Raw genomic sequence first — 8,055 nt, 5'->3', positions numbered from 1 at the left:
GCAGCATAATCCCCTTTATATTTTAATCAGTGACCTAAAGCCAATAAAGTGCAGATATTGTGGTCATAGCAATGAACAACAGATACAAGTTGAGGAAATGTTGGATTGAAAAGCAATTCAATAGACACCTAGATATGTTCTAACCAACTCACAGAGGTGCTTTGACACATCTCTGTTGAAGGTGGGAATTCAACCCATGCCTCCTGGTGTATTAGTACAGACATTACCAGAGCGCTCAATAATGTTCCCATGCAGGATGGGCAGGACTATAATCATATACTTACTATGGTTACTCAATGGGAAACTGCTCAGATATTTATTGTGATAATTGGACTAGGATTGTATTAGACAGTTCAGTGTGTAATGGACCAATTAAAATAATTAGTAATTTCTAATACTGATGGACCGAAGCGACATTGATCTCAATGAAATAAAAATGTCACGATAGTCAAATAATTCGATATGTTTGAAACAATTATTCATATACAGAAATTAAAATTAAACTGCTTTGTAATGCATATGAATTGGAAATAAAGAATTAGTCATTCAATGTGACTACTCAGCGAAAGACAACTTCCCTCATTTTCACAAAATTGTGATTTCTAAGAATTCAAGTTTTACTGTAATAGAACAAACATTTCGGGTGTAGGTTTGCTCGCTGATTTTTAGGTTTGATATCCAGACGTTTCATTACCTGGCTAGGTAACATCATCAGTGGAGACCTCCAAGTGAAGCGAAGCTGTTGTCTCCTGCTTTCTATTTATATCTTTCTCCTGGATGGGGTTCCTGGGGTTTGTGGTGATTTCATTTCCTGTTCGTTTTCTGCGTGGTTGAGCGATGGCATCTAGATCCATGTGTGTGCTTATGGCGTTGTGGTTGGAGTGCCAGGCCTCTAGGAAATCTCTGGCATGTCTTTGCTTAGCCTATCCCAGGATAGATGTGTTGATCCAGTCGAAATGGTGTTTTTTTTTCATCCGTGTAAAAAAAACACATTTCAACTGGGACAACACATCTATCCTGGGATAGGCTAAGCAAAGACATGCCAGAGAATTCCTAGAGGCCTGACACACCAACCACAACGCCATAAACAAGCACAGAGATCTAGATGCCATCTGTCAACCCTGCAGAAAACGAACACGAAATGACATCACCACAAAACCCAGCAATCCCACCAAGGAGAAAGATATAAATAGAAAGCAGGAGACAACAGCTTCGCTTCACTTGGAGGTTGCCACTGATGATGTTACCTAGGCAGGTAATGAAACGTCTGGATATCAATCCTACAGCTCAGCGAGCAAACCTACACCCTAAACCTCAACCTGAGGTATAAACCGTCACAAACCTTGCGAGAACAAACATTTGTTAATTCTGTTTTGCGTACGGAAGAAATACATGAAATTGAAATGATATTTAGCATGAAAACAGTTAGTTCTTATTGTAATAATCAGAAAACAGAAATGTTGGCATTGAAATGAAAAACAATCAGGACAAGAATGCAAAAAACGGTGGCTACTGGAAATCAGAAACAAAATCAGAAATTGCTGGAAAATAGTTCAGCAGATCTGGCAGCATTTGTGAAGAGAAATCAGAGTTAATGCTTTGGGTCCAGTGACCCATCTTCAGAATGCATTTTTGCTCACAGTCAGTTCAATCCAACTAAGCTTCCACACTTAAAACTATTTTTGGTAAGATTAAGAGATTGTAGAGTGCAATACGTTTTGCATCAGTTGATGTACTGAGCCGTAATTCCTCATCTAAAGTTGGAGATATTAGATTTCAACAATGATTACCGGTTTGTTAATTGCAATAATTAGTTTTAAAATGGCTGATAGCAAATTTAAGAATGATGAGAAAACCCTTATTGCAATGTAATTGTGCAATATGTTGGAAAGAACTGAAATATTTATGTGAAAAATAGTTAGCCACTTCTTAATTGATAAGGCTGATTAATATGCCTTCCATTAATATGAGAATTCAAATGAAAGAAAACGAGATAGTTATTATGAATTTTGGATGAGAAACCATTGGTTGATTGCAGGTCTGTTGACCTGAAAAGAAAGTTAATATTTCATTATGATACTTGCAATCAGAAATAATGGATTAAACTGAAATGTGAATCGCCTGATGCTCATTACTAGATTAAAATACATTATGGTGTGGTAATTGAAATGACAATAAACTAACAATTAATGTTAGAACTTAACACTTAAAATGATTCAATATTTTCAAAGCTTTTTTTTTACTCGGTATTCATTAAGATCAGAAAACTGAGAATTAAAATATTGGGTTAATTTAAAAACAAAAATAGACCTTCAGAGATTATTCATCAGCATTGTTCTGTCATTGAAAAACCGCATTTATTCAAGAATTCTGCATTTCTTTCATTTTCTGTCTTTTTTTCCAAAGGGATCTGAACTGAAACTTTTCTGTTTGTGATAAAAATGGATATAAGTGACATTGATTAAAATCGAATTGAGTGAGTTAATAGGTTTGCAGGCATTACAAAGTTCAGTGGAGTTGTGGATAATGTAGAAGGTTGTCAAGGAATACTGCAGGATAAAAGATAAATTGCAGATATGGGCAGAGAAATTAAAGGTGAAGTTTAATCCATATAAGTGTGAGGTGTTTCACTTTGGTAGATCTAATACTAAGGAAAAGTGTATAATGGCAGGACCCTGAACAGCTTTGTTGTTCAAAGTGATCTTGGCGTTCAAGACCATGGCTCCCTGAAAATGACCATGCAAGTAGATAGGGTGGTAAGGAAGGCAAATGGCATGCTTGTCTTTATTGGTCACGGAACTGGTTACAAGAGTCAGGAAGTCATGTTGTAACCAAAGTCATGTTATAAGACTTTGGTTAAGGCATACTTAAACGATTGTATTCATATCTGTTTGCCACATTACAAGACGGGTATGGAGGCTTTGGAGAAGGTACAGAGAGCAGTTACCCGGATGCTGTCTGGATTTGGAGAGGCGAGAAAAACTCATTCTACCTTTTTGTGGAGTGGCAGAGGCTGGGGGAAGACTTTATGTAAGTCTATGCAATCATGAGATACATAGATAGGTTTGACACTCTGAATGTTTTTCCCAGAGTTGAAACGTCAAAACTATGTGACTTGCGTTTAAGGTTAGGGGAGACAGTTCAAGGGGCAATTTGTTTTTTTACACGGGAGTGGGGGTAGGTGTCTGGAATGAACTTCCAGCGATGGTGGGAGAGGCAGATGCGTTAAGGCTCTTTACTGTTCATTTAGATAATTTGGAAGGATATGGACCAAGGGTAGGCCGAAGCGGTGAGTGTCTTTTGCATTATGTTCTGCACAACGTTATGGGCCAAATGACCTATTCCTGTGCTGCACAGATCATTGAGAGAAAACTAATGTCTCACTCATATGACATTTAATCTAATCAATATTAATCACTGGTGTCAGAAATACGAATAAAGTAAGTAGAGAATGAACTTAACTATAATCAAAAGATATAGTCAATGACATTTACAGAGGTTTTTTTTTATATTTGTTCTGAATTGTCAGATTAATAACTTTGGTGATGTATTGAAATGTTTACAGTTACAGATGTGCTGAGCCAAAATTACCCTTTTTATACTGAAGATTGAACTAGAAACATGTTAGAAAGCTTGGAAATATTCAGTAAGGTGAGATTCGCACATCAGTTTAATCCATTATTTCTTAGTGCCGATACTGCAATTAAAAAAAACCGTTCAGGTCGACACCAAAAAGCATTGCTTTTCCACCCAATGCTCATTGGAAATATTTGAATGCTACTCATTTCTACAAGAAACGTAATCACAACCTGATCAATTATGAGATATCTAATGGCATTACACCAATAATTACTGTTTATTTCGACACATTGCTCATTCAAATAGCAATGTGAGATTTCTCATTAATATTCAGTTCACTGACAGTATAATAATAATTTTGTTATTGCTAATATCTAACCATTGCCTATCCAAATGGAGTATGAAGTTGGAATTATGGCTCAGTACATCAACTGGTGGAAATAAATTGCAGTGTTCACTCCCCCAATTATTGTGAATATCAATGTGTATTTTAATTTGGTTTGATTATATTGTTCTTCAACGCCAAGATTTATTGTATTTCTGTTCACAGTAAGATTTAAATATTTTAAAGCTAAAATAAATTTCAAATTTGTGACATTTTGTGAAAACAAGAAAAAAGGATTTTACAGCTGTTTGCTCTTTCCTTTATCAATCAGAGTGAATATGGAATTGTTGGAATTTATACGTTTGTGGAAGGAGGGGAAGTTCTCTGCAGCTGAATAGTCACTGTGAATAACATTTTCTTCAGATTGCGTCCTACTGCTAAATGTTCTAATGATCTTTCTATTATAAGAAAAAAAACACTTTAAACATATACAGCAGTTGTATTTTTTTATGAATTTACAATAAGTGCATGATGTGTCTATTTATCTTTCTCTCAATTATCATAATCTTAATTTTTAAGTAAGAGCATATGTGATTAGTTCCATCATTATTGTGAATTGCCATTTCATTCTCAGTCGATTACACAGAAACAGTCTAATTAATTACCAGCCCAGTTATCGGAATGAACACTGGTTCGTTTGCATTTGAGTAATCCCAATCGATTATAATCCCACCCTTCCTTGGTGGGAAGATAACGAAAGGAACTTGTGGAGCTCTACTAGTGTCTCTCTCCTAGGAGAATCAAAGTAATCACAACCTGATAAATTATGAGATATCTAATGCCATTTCACCAATAATTACTGTTGGAGGTGTGAGTTCATCTTGAACAGAGATGCATCAGAGCAGCTTAGAATGGTGATTAGAATATAACTAAGCGGAGTTTGCATTGTTTTTAAATCCAGTTTTGGATCTGCTTCTGTCTGTGATTCATTCTAATAATCTCACAATCTGCAATCTTTTATCTGCAGGTTATTAATAAAAGGATGTATCACATTGCATTGTCTCTAAATTTTAAGTTTGAGGACTTAGTAGTTTTCAAAATTTAATATATCTAAGAAATGAAATTCATTTGATTTTAAAATCAAAATACCTTGCTACATCCAATTATTATGCATATGGTGGACAACAGGATTTTAATGCCAATCAGATCATGAATGCCCAAACATTGTTTATTCTGTGAACTTAATTCTGCAGAAGAGATTCAATAAGCATTTAGCACATCAGTATTGTATATTTGAACACCTCACATGTACTTATCCTTATTTTCTAGTCCAAGCAAGATGAAAAAAAAGTTCGATTTTTCTTCAGTAAAATGAAGCAAATGCCACTTGCTATTACCCTTCAGTTCTTCAGATTACCTTTATTATACAATACAATGTTGTAATTCATCTCATTATTGCTATGTCTTTTATTAAGTTTAATTTCTACTTAATGTTCAATTGATGAACTGCCTGAGAGTTTGGTTTATTTTTCCTCCGAGCAGAGCGCTTTAGGGAACATCTCCGAGACACCCGCACCAATCAACCAAACCGCCCCGTGGCCCAACATTTCAACTTCCCCACCCACTCTGCCGAGGACATGGAGGTCCTGGGCCTCCTTCACCGCCGCTCCCTCACCACCAGACGCCTGGAGGAGGAACGCCTCATCTTCCGCCTCGGAACACTTCAGCCCCAGGGCATCAATGTGGACTTCAACAGCTTCCTCATTTCCCCTTCCCCCACCTCATTCTAGTTTCAAACTTCCAGCTCACTTACTGTCTCCTTGACTTGTCCGACCTGCCTATCTTCTTTTCCACCTATCCACTCCACCCTCTTCTCTTTGACCTATCACCTTCATCTCCTCCCCCACTCACCCATTGTACTCTATGCTACTTTCTCCCCACCCCCACCCTCCTCTAGCTTATCTCTCCATGCTTCAGGCTCACTGCCTTTATTCCCGAAACGTCGATTTCGCTGCTCGTTGGATGCTGCCTGAACTGCTGTGCTCTTCCAGCACCACTAATCCAGTATTTGATTTTCAGCATCTGCAGTCATTGTTTTTACCTTATTTTTCCAATGGCCGAGTCAAATTGATTGTAAAGATGAAATGCTTTGAAAATCGATTTTGCATATATCTCACTTATCACATGTGGTTTTTCAGTTTGTTTCACGAAGTTAAAAAAATCACACAACACCTGGTTATAGTCCAGCAGGTTTATTTGGAAGCATTGGTTTACCTGGCGCTGTCTGTGCATCAGATCACCCGATACAGAGGCAGAACCTTGAAAACTAGTGATTCCAAACAAACCTGTTGGACTATAACCTGGTGTCGTGTGATTTTGAACTTTGTCCACCCCGGTCCAACTCCGGCATCTCCAAATCATTGTTGCACAAAGGAATCCTCGTAATTTTATAAAGAAAATATGACATTAGTTAAGACTTTTAACACACGATTATTAATCCCTTCCGTTATTAGTAAAATATCTCAATGTAATTTTTAAAAAATGCTCACAGACACGGCGCATACAGTCACACAAAGTCTTCCTGGTCATCTAATTACTGCTCAGGAGAAAAACCTGAGGAAGTATCTTATTGTTCCTGAGAACAAGAACCACAGTAAATATTTGGTGAACAATTCCACCCAATACATGCACTTGATTTCTTACATCTGACTTCAGTAATTGCACAGGAAATATTTCACTAAAACCAATAACCATGCTTTATTACAAATGACCGAGGATTCGAACATCAACATACGGAGCCGCTTTCCAATCAGGGTTCCAGTTGGAGTGTCGCACAATAAAGTAACTTAATTTTGACTTAGTACAACTGTAGGTGAAAACATTTTGAGCTCGCACTTTAAACATCTTTATCTGCTTAGTCAGAGAAAATACTGAATGGTGACACTGTAAAATTAATTTATTTTGACTTTCACTCCTGCAAATACTCGTGAATTGCTTCTCGTTTTCTTCCTAGTTCTGATACAAATGTCGAAATAAATTAGGATAATAAAAGTTTAGGAATAATAAGAGTGTTCTTTGCAAGGACGATATGAAGATGTTCACAGTCGTCGAATTACTGTTGAGTAGAACATTTTTCATAAGGGTCTTATTGTAACGAGCCAATGCTTTTTGTGACTGTTTTTAGTTGTGACTGGTATTTTTGTGACTCGTGTTTTTTGTGTTCAAGTGAGTAAATATTTAAATGTCAAACCTTCAAAACCTTTGAGGGACAAAGAAATGATGAGAGCAGAATCGCTGACACTCCAAGAATCTGTTATTCAAGATATTTGGAAAGGCACATTTGGTGACATACAAGGAATAAATTTCACAAGTATAGAAATAGCCTGTGGCGAGGTAAAGTTGTAGGGGTGGGGTGTAGTCGGTTGGAAGCCGCGGGGAAACAATGTCTCAGTTGTTTGACTTTAAAAGTCTAGAAATTACGTGAACATGCACAGCTGAATAAGATTTTGTTCCAAATACCCTGGATTTGGAAAGATTTGGCATACTATGCCATCTGAAGCATTGCAAATGGAACTCAGTGGATTTTTTTATTGTAAAGGAAAGATATTACATAATGAGCGGTAAGTGAACCGTTACTTGGAGATCGACTTCCTGCTTTAATCACGTGGCTAAAAGATGTGATCACCATGATGTTTGGTCCATTTAGTGATCATTGAACTCTGCCAAAGCACGAGCAACAGAACTGTTGGTTTTTCTTTTGGACTTTAATCGTCTCTTTTTCTAAGCAGTATTTTCTTTCAGCTGAAATAAATCAGAACAAATTTGCATATATCATTAATCGTTCCAATGAGATAAATCTTATTCACTTCCAATTATTACAATGAACAGTGTGACTTTCAGTTTAATTAATAAAATGAAACGATCAAAACAGCGTTTCTTGCGATTTAACCCAATTCAGTTAATCCATATGAGAATGGCTATTGAACCGCAACCTCGTCTTTATATCCCTCTCCATGGCTACTTCTTCACGTGAGAGAGAACGTCACTGAAGAAATTATGAGTCAAGGCAAAATGTGGGTGTGAATATGACGGGAAATTCTTGTTTTCTGTTTCATTCTGACACAGTTCTGATTCAGAATGAATCAATGACA

This window comes from Chiloscyllium punctatum, chromosome 12 (assembly GCF_047496795.1).
Source record: "Chiloscyllium punctatum isolate Juve2018m chromosome 12, sChiPun1.3, whole genome shotgun sequence".
NCBI classification, from domain to species: Eukaryota; Metazoa; Chordata; class Chondrichthyes; order Orectolobiformes; family Hemiscylliidae; genus Chiloscyllium; species Chiloscyllium punctatum.
The sequence above is the reverse complement of the archived record's forward strand: the minus strand, read 5'-3'. Positions refer to the sequence as shown.